Source organism: Rattus norvegicus, chromosome 1 (assembly GCF_036323735.1).
Source record: "Rattus norvegicus strain BN/NHsdMcwi chromosome 1, GRCr8, whole genome shotgun sequence".
Lineage (NCBI taxonomy): Eukaryota > Metazoa > Chordata > Mammalia > Rodentia > Muridae > Rattus > Rattus norvegicus.
Window position 1 is genome coordinate 279,064 of NC_086019.1, and position 10,341 is coordinate 289,404.

Sequence of the window (10,341 nt, forward strand, 5' to 3'; positions counted from 1 at the left end):
CATCGATATTCATAAGGAAACTTGATCTGAAGTTCTCTTCCTTTGATGGATCTTTTTGTTGTTTAGGTATAAGAGTAATGGTGGCTTCATAGAATGAATTCGCTACCACTCCATCTGTTTCAATTTTGTGGAATAGTTTGGATAGCACTGGTATGAGGTCTTCTATGAAGGTCTGATAGAATTCTGCAGTGAACTCATCTGGATGTGGGCTCTTTTTGGTTGGGAGACTTTTAATGACTGCTTCTATTTCTTTAGGAATTAAGGGGTTGTTTAAATGGTGTATCTGTTCTTGATTTAACTTTGGTACCTGGTATCTCTCTAGGAAATTGTCCATTTCCTCCAGATTTTCAAGTGTTGTTGAATATAGGCTTTTGTGGTAGGATCTGATGAGTTTTTGAATTTCCACTCACTCTGTTGTTATGTCTGCCTTTTCTTTTTGGATTTTGTTAATTTGGACACACTCTCTGTGTCCTCTGGTTAATTTGGCTAAGGGTTTATCTATCTTGTTGATTTTCTCAAAGAACCGGCTTTTGATTCTGTTGATTCTTTCTATGGTCCTTTTTGTTTCTACTTAGTTGATTTCAGCTCTGAGAATGATTATTTCCTGCCTTCTACCCCTGGGTGTATTTGCTTCTTTTGTTCTAGAGCTTTTAGGTATGCTGTCAAGCTGGTGACATATGCTCTGTCCTGTTTCTTTCTGCAGGCACTCAGAGCTATGAGTTTTCCTCTTAGCACAGCTTTCATTGTGTCTCATAAGTTTGGGTATGTTGTACCTTCATTTTCATTAAATTCTAAGAAGTCTTTAATTTCTTTCTTTATTTCTTCCTTGTCCGGGTTATCATTGAGTAGAGCATTGTTCAACTTCCATGTATATGTGGGGATTCTTTCCTTACTGTTATCGATGACCACCTTTAGCCTGTGGTGGTCTTATAGGATGCATGGGATTATTTCTATCTTTCTGTATCTGTTGAGGCCTGTTTCAGACCGATTATATTAAAAAAAAAAGATTTCTTAAAAACACATCTCTAAAAATCAAAGCGATCGTAGCCTCTTCTTAGTGGAGATCTCCTGTTCTCAATATGTTTAGGTTTGTGAGAGCTCATTTGCTACCAAAACTTACTAATTGGTATTGCTTTATGCAGTGTTGTCCTGTGGTACAAATACTATCACTAGATATTACTTAATTTTATTTGATGATTTATGAACACTTTTTTATGACGAAGCAAAATAGACATGTTGGCACCATCTAACATTTTAAAACTATCAAATGGTCAATAAATCAATTTATCCTTTTATTTCTGAAGAACATTTAAATCTGGTCGAACTAAAAGAACATAACACTTTTGGAAAAATATGCACCCTAGCAACCCTGCATTAGAAGCCAAGATGGAGAAAAGCTCCACAATAACCATACCCTTCCCCCTGGTGCTGTGGTAGACAGGAAGGAAGGTGATCCAAACACTGTAGAACACCAACATGCTAATTGTTAGGAACTTGGCGTCATTGAATCTGTCAGGAAGGTTCCTAGCCAAGAAAGCCACAGTGAAGCTCCCCAGAGCCAAGGAGCCCAAATATCCCAAGAATAAGTGGAAGGCAATGACTGAGCCTTTGTTGCAAATGATGATTATCTTTCCATGTTCAGATTGTGTATCTCTGTCAATAAATGGAGGAGATGTCACCAACCAGATTGCACAGAGAACAAGTTGGATTAGGGTACAAATGGGAATGAGCAAGTTAATTGCCCCTTTTATCATCATCCTTCTTATCCTTCTCCCTGGTGTAGTGAGCTTGAAAGCTGTGACCACAGTTATTGTTTTGGCCAGCACAGTAGAAATAGCAACTGTGAAAAATATTGCAAATGTGGTCTGCTTCAGGATGCAGGTGGCCTTGTTGGGATGTCCAATGAAGAGCAATGAGCAGAGAAAACAGAAGACTAGAGATATGAGCAGGATGTAGCTGAGAATGCAGTTATTGGCTTTCACAATGGGAGTATCCCTGTACTTCACAAAAGTGACTAGTACTAGAGTTGTGATGGCTGAGAAGGACAGGGCCATGCAGCCTAGAGCCATCCCCAGTGGATCTTCATAAGCGAGAAATGTCACAGCTCTTTGGAGGCACTTGCTTTGTTCTAAGTTGGCGTATGAATCATCTGGACACCGCACACACTGCTCCATATCTACTGGCAAAGAACAATAATCCCTTATAAGATATCATGATCATGTAGTTAATAATCATATATTTGTTTTATTCAGAGGATATATTAATAAATAGCTTGGTGTTGAGAATACATTTTGTTCATTATTGCTCTAGGGTCTACTAACTTAAGATTGCTGTCAATTAACCTATGCTTTGTGAGGGAACAAATCGTTATCATAGAAAATGGAAAAGTTATCTCTTAAACAAAAATGAAATAAAAATATGATGATTACTAATATGCATAATCTCAGTTCATTTTATTTCTCAAACTATAAATTTGCTATTGCCGACATATTTTTTGATGCCGGTTGATGAAAACCATTAGGTATTGTGTTTGCTCTGGGAATTGTGCACTTTGTCTGTATCTATACATAGGCTTGTGAACATACAATTCCTCATCCAAATCCTGTTTGTGTAAAGGAATATTCTCAGTTTTGAAGCCGTATTGCTCATAAATTTATGCATGTCCCTCTTATTGTGGCATCATTTCCTTTCCCCCAACTAAACTTTCCATGATTATGGATATAGAAAGTTATGGCATGAAGATTATTGATATTGACATTCATTCTGCTTTCCTTAGTTAGGCTTTAATTAATGATAAGCACTCTCCCATTTCTTGTGGCATTCTTTAAATCATCACTCTTTTCCTAATTCTTTGATAGGAAATGCCTAATCCTTTATGACATGTACGTTCTTAAAATATGTTTCAATAGAGAACACTTGTTGTTCTGAGCATCTTGTCTCTGTCAGGGACTAAGCTGGGTGACACAAAGATAGTAGACAGTACATGTAGTCAAGATTCTTTGTACAAAGAATGAAAAAAGAGCAAACATCTGCTTAGGCTACACCTAAAATTATTTTTTAAAAATTGTAACACATGTATGTCCCACTAAATATTTTCTGCATAATATAAAACCATTAAGCATTGGATTGTGAGAGACATGAGTTGTTTGTAGAAGATATTGCAGGTAATTTACTGGGTCCAAGAGAAAATGATATTACTTAACTAATTAAATTCTGAAACATGGAGATTTTTGGGCTGTAGTTTCCATCTAGGTCATATCATACTTCTAGTTTATAAAGAGAAGGTATTCAAATTCATCATATTTTCTTCTGCATGCAAGCATGTACCTGTATCATTGGCAATCTCATTTTTTTGGCACTGTACACAATCAAAGCAGCCGTCGGCTGTTTGTTTCTGATGACTTTTTCTGAATCCTGCAGTACATGTCACACTACACACTGAGGAGAGAACCTGAGGCAATACACATACAGACACACAGATACAAAGACATCCAGACATACACACACATAGACACACACACACAGACACACAGACAGACAGACAGACACACACACACACTTATATAAACATGAACTATGCACATTTTATATGATATATAAATATGTATTTAATTTGTATGTGTGTGTAGTTCATGATTGCATCATATGTAAAATGACACACAGATTAATATATGGGATATTAACAGATATATTCCTCTGATAATTTATTATTTTGTATCACCCGGCAATGCACTGAATGTCATACAATAATTACTTTGTCATGTAATATTATATATGTAACATTTCATGTGTCAGAATCTAAATTTTGTCCTTGCTAAACTTGTTAATTCAAATGGAACATTTTTGTGGCATCAGTTTTTCTCTCAAGATTTAGAAATATGATAATAGGAACACTGAGTTGTAAGGAGAGAGAAGGTAGGATATATCAAGAATTGTTCAGTGAGTAAGAACAAAGAATTTCATATAAGACTCTCATACAATTAATGATATTTGTCTAAGTGTAAAAGAAAACTTTAATCCCTATTCCATCCCTCCCCCTGCTTCTATTAAAGAGCTTCTCCAACAAATTGGACACCCTGGCTTCATTGATCTAATATTCTTATATTCTGTGGCATGCACCCTCCACAGGACCAAGAGCCTCGCTTCACTCTGATGCCAGATAAGGCAATACTCTGCAGAGGAGGGGAAACTGGGAAGGAAGATAACATTGAAAAGTAAATAAATAAAATTAATAATAAAAATCTATAAATTAGAAAAAGAAAAGTTTGAATCTGGAAAATTACTTCTCTTAATCAATCCATTCTATACTCAATTGGGCTACAACTATGTTCATATAATCAGATAAATTCATTGTTTATATATATATATATTGCTATAAATTTAATAAATATATTTCTGTAGTATGGGGTAAATAGTCACATAGATGCAATTGAACATGGGATTCAGAGTCCTTTGATCCCTATGACCAGATTTCATGAATTTCAGTGTTATTAAATTTTGGTGCTTGTAACTGAGAATGGTCATTTGCAAGTGTATTAATTGGTCTTAACCACATGGATATTATTTGAATGTTTGCTATTTTAAAATTCAGACATCTTTAAAAAATAAAAATTGTAATATACCTACCAATGTTTCTCCTGTGACCCATTCCCAGTCTTCACATATATGAAGTTGTTGACTCTGTGGTAAACAAGGAAAATAGCTTCCTATTTTCACTTTTAATCCAAGGCCTTGTGGAAAATTCCAAATGATGAAAATGTCATACTTGGCACACTCATTTTCCTTATGATTCATGTTCACCAGTTCTCCAACAGGGATAGTAAATACCCTAGTTTTAAGCAAAGAAGCCACCTAAAGGAGATTAATCATTATATGATTATATATGCATATCAATACAGAGAATGCCAAATTGAGAATGTCCCATAATCTTTTAATGTCTTTCAGAAAAGACAGGTGTGTTAAATTAATCCCATGTAGTAAAGTACATGATACTGCATTATTACAAGTTATAATTACATGTTATACTGTATAATTAGAAGTTAATATACTTCAAATAAATGTTTGATGGTTAAAAAAGCTAGAATAAATGATTATCACAGAACAAATCACATGGTATGTGTGTGTATGTGTACACATGTCTGTCAAAAATTATATTTAAAAGCTGGCTAAATAAATATGTAAGAAATAAGGGGAAGTTATAACTCTGGAAGTTTTGGAAGTAAAGAATGGTATGGGATCAATCATGTACATACTGCATATATGTATGAAATAATCATTAACTTAATGAAATGTGCACTCTTAATCATATGTGTTGTTAGAAATAATTATTAATTTAAATGAATAGCTATTATTGGAGCACATGTACTTATTTTTGAGAAATTCTTTTTGAGAAAAATATTCTAGTCTATTCATCACTTAAGGATTTTATGATAAGACTCTTGGCTCCTTTTGAATTTTGACCTCATTCGGTTAAATGTTGAAACACATTTTCACATAATTCACTTATATTTATAAAAATGTATTGTCTCCTATTAAAACTATCACTGTGCATGATATATACCCATATAAAAAGGTCATTTTGGAGTTTTTCAGTATAGAAAACTATACACTGAGAGATAACCTCTAACAAATGTATGTGAACTTCTCAGCAGCCTGAAAGGTCACATTGCTATATCTAGGCATAATGAAATGTAAGAAACGTTACCTGCTGACAGTCAGTATATAGTCCTTTGGGTTTGGCCATTTCCTGAGACTCTATTTGTTGAAAAATGAGTTCATGGTAGGTGTGGGCCACAGCATACACAGCATTATACAAATTGTAACCTTCTTCACTCAGGACCATGTCGAATGTGTGCTGCGTTAACCATTCCAATGGGTTGCTGAATGTAAAACAATCCATTTTCTTCTTATTCTTTGAGATTGAACAGTTAAAATGATTCCACTGCAGCATAGACTGTGAAATATCTACTGGATACATAGATGTGTTTATTGTTTCCATAAAATTTCTAAATATAGCGATGTCATTGTGGTGGTGGGCAAAAGTGACAGTCCCGTGGGAGAAATCAAGACTGAAATCTTTTTTGTTTGTGATGACATCCCATTGTGAGGTTGTGATCCAGATTCTCTGTGCACCTAAATATGCCCATCTTCTAAAGCTGAATTCTAGATTGGAGTTCATTTCGCCATAAATGATAACAAACTTTGCTGAAGATGTCATAAGTTGTTGGTCATATATCTTAACTCTTGTCTTGAATATCTGCATGGTTTCTGGGATCATATTCACAAAAGCTAATATTGCATGCCTTTCCATTTCTTCTCTCAAGTCTGAGAGAAACTGAATACCTTGGTCATCATTTGAGATGACCAGTCCTATCCAAGTCCATCCAAAATGAAACATCAAGGAGACCATGCCACGGAACAAATATGTGTCCTTGGTGGCTATCTGATAGATATAGGGAAACTGGTCATGATCACTCAGGTTAGGGTTAAATGATCCAAAGAAAATCTGAAGAGTATAGAAGAGAGGATGAAACATCCACATGAGGAATATGATTGTTAGGAGGTTTAGACATATATACAAGTAAAGTTACTCACCGTTCAGAACTCAGATTGAGGGTCGTAAAATTAAACTGTAGATATCATATATTTTTCATATTATATTCTAGAATATTCCTGACAAATCTGAATGTTCTATAGAACAGTTTTTCCTGTTTGCCCAGGATAGCTATACAATCTGATTATTTTATTGTGTGTGTGCGTGTGTGTGTGTTTGTGTAGCAGTATACCCACAAATGCATGGGGTCCAAGTTTTCTTGTAGGCACATGTAAATGGAATTTAAAAGTTGGTAACCTGTCCAGTGTCACACATTATTACCTTTGGTGTCCTTGAATAAATTGACAGTTTTAAGGAAGTTGTCCATGATGGTCCTGTCAGGTGTACATCACAACGTTGCTTTATTCCACAGAAATAATTAATTCGTTTGAAATTGTTGCTTTGATGTGAATATGCTTCATCCAGAACTCCCATTGTATCTTCACACAGGCCAAAATGATAGTAAATATCAAAACATGTTGGATAAAAGATAAGGATTCTTGTTGATCTCATCGGTAGCAAAAAACAGTACCAGAAAAAACTCATATTTTCTTGCTGGTATCCTAAAACCAAGCATAATGATGATTAAGGGAGATGTATGAAAAATAAAATTTCAGTTGCAGTTAAGTTTGTACCACAAGACATTCTAAATCTCTGTCTAAATGTCATGAATTAAGTGTCATAAGTTAGAGATCTTAAGATTTGAATACAATTTAAGAATTCATAGACCTAGGACACTAACATATGATAATTTTTTTAATTGTGAAAGTCAATAAGGGGACTATTTTATCACTGAACACCATCTTCAAACTACATTAGAGCCCAATTGAGTAAAACTGTTATAGTATAACCATGGATATGTAATTCCACAAATACAAAATTAGAAGCATGACTTAAACTACATATGAAATACGTAACACATTTGCATTATATTTTTAGTGTTTAAATGTACTTCATATTCAAATATGTTAATAATATTTAATATTTTTTGAATAATATATTACATCAAAAATTTTGTTCAACTTTTATATTCATACACTTTTGCATTAATATCATTAATGCATATTTTATAATGTCTATTACTCATGATCCTATACCTAATGTTGCATACTGACTTGTTTCAAAACTCAAAATATCCTTTGAGTATCAAGCAGAGTAAAAGAGCATAAAATATTAAAAAGTGAATCATTTAGAAATATTTTCAAAAGGCTTTATATAATAATTCCTAACATAGAGTAAGTGTTTGCAAAATGAATTATGTATCTGTGTAAATTATCTAACAGTCAGTTTACTTCGAAAAGCGTACCAGTGTTTTTAGGAGAGAATTTATAGTATCAGTAAGGACATTTTTCAAATTTCAAATTAGCGAAAACTCTTTCAAGTCAAACATTATGAAAATGCTAATTTTATGCATAGTGAGAAGCATTATCAATAATATTTCCTGGTCCATAGAACATGCATTTAATAGTTTTAACTGTTAGTATTCAATAAACAATAAATATTCAAAGATATATTCCACTTAAATTTATTTATTCATTTCAAGTACATAAAATGATACAATACACTATATAACCTGAGTAATATCTTATAAGCTCCATTACACATCAACTTAAAGTTACTTTTCAGTGTGTTGTTACTATTTTAATTTTGTAAAAGTGGATTGAGATTTCTCTTAACACTTCAGGCTTCTTAATTCTTTAAGATTCTTTAAGAGTTGTCTGAGCAGTAAGATCTTCTTTCACTTGGAATGTGTTCCTCTGCCCAAGCACAGTTGGCAATTCATCTGTTCATCTCTTACTATTAGCAATTACCTCTCATCAGGAGTAAAACACCAAACATGCTCTTTTGCTGAAATTAGCACTTTTCAATTAAATGTTTGGAGCTAAGTTTTCCTTTCTAAACCGTAAAAGTGTATTGACGCAATTCACATATTTGTAAACTTAAATCTTACTATCACTTATGGAAGTGTCAGTAATGAGAATGTCCACTATTTTTTCCAATGAGATCTGGAATGATAAAGAATGCATCAGAAATGAAATTTCTACTGACCTAACACAGAATTACAATACTGTGAAGCCACAACTACTATTACAGTGTACATAGTATACTGTGGCTATCAATTCAAAAATACTTTGTTTAAATCCCAAAGCCACAAGAATTGAATAAGAAATGGGATGAGAGTCAGTGATATAAAAGTGCAGGAAACTTCAGTTTATGAAAGAATGAAGTCCCAAGCACATTGATTAGCTAAAATTTGAATGATTTTAACACCCCTTCTCTCATGATCTGCAGCCACTAATGATAACATCTCACACTTGGAATCTAAGAAGTATGTATCCACATTGAGAACAGCTTCTTATCCACAAGAAGTACATTTATTCTCCTAGATGTTCTCTAATGTTACATATTTTTAGAAATTAAGAAAAATATTGAATATCTATATAATGCAGATAATAATTCTAATATGTGCATAAGTGTTTGCATCACTGGATGAAAAGATATTCTGGTAACAGTATAAGAATTCTGGCAGGCTTTTCCATATTCAGTGAGAGCCCCAGAATGACAGGAGAGGCTCATTTAAAGACTATTTTATAATGCAAAGCATATATATGTGATCATAATATATATGTAATAATATACATTTAATCATATATAGTAGACATCCTTCCACCACCCCACCACACATATTTCAATGTATAAGTGTATGCCCAACTTTTAGAGGCCAAAATTAGATAACCATTTTATTGAGGCCTTTACATGCATGCTTATACAGGAATGGTTGGCAGAAAGTTGAAGAGAGACAGTGATACAGTCACTAGCCATAAGTGGGAATTATGAATTCAAGGTAAAAATAAAAACATATTTCAACATATGATATCAAAAAAAAATTAAGTGATAGAATCCAGGCTCTCTCATTTTCCAGCTTTGTGAACTAGCGCCAATGGAGTAAACCTAAGGTAAACTGTGACATATTTGAAAATATTAAAATAGTGATTGAAGTTATAATTAATTTTCTGTGGTTCCTAAAGTTACAAGGAGAAAAAAAGGACAGAATCTCACAGGTTGTGTACACAGTGACATCTTTCTAATTCATAAATTGAAGCAGGAAATAATGTTAATAATTTACCTAAAATTAATAATGCTATTATAAAAATTTTCTTCAATAGGGCTCTCGAGTGTAAAAAGGACAAAACCGCAGTTACTTTGCAAATCTCCATCATTATCTTCACTCCTCTTTATTCTCCAAAAGCAATTGGGTTCAGTCAAGCTGCACAAGATGAAAGAAAACTTCAGGGAAAAAAGGCAATAGTGAAAGCACACAGCTTCTTCATGTCTGCTAGGATCTAGGATGGAGCAGTTGTGAAACCTGATTCTTATGTAGGCAAACATAACACACACATTTACACCAGTTTGTATATTTTAAGGCTTCTGCTCTCTGGAGATCCACTTAATTACATTCAACAGCTTCTTTCCATTTATCATATGTTCTGCTCCCTGGATACAATGGAAAAATTCTGGCCTCAAGCTGTACATCTGAGGTCTGAAAACTTTTGATCAAAACATTTCCAAAAACATGTTTGGAGATAATGTTCTCCATCCACAGCTGTCATGATTTCATTAACATCCATGCCATAAATATTCCAAAGGGCAATTTTCTCTTGAACAGCTACAATAGACCATGTGTCAACAGCAATACATATGAACCCAATAGATTTCCTCAGAATTTTTATATAAAGACACGAGTTGCA

The 10,341-nt window shown here is 33.7% G+C and overlaps 1 pseudogene; it reads right to left on the reverse strand.

Moving 5' to 3' along the window:
* Positions 1-1,292: 1,292 nt before the first annotated feature.
* Positions 1,293-9,924, reverse strand: Vmn2r116l-ps2 (vomeronasal 2, receptor 116 like, pseudogene 2; annotated as a pseudogene).
* Between the last annotated feature and the right edge of the window lie 417 nt (positions 9,925-10,341).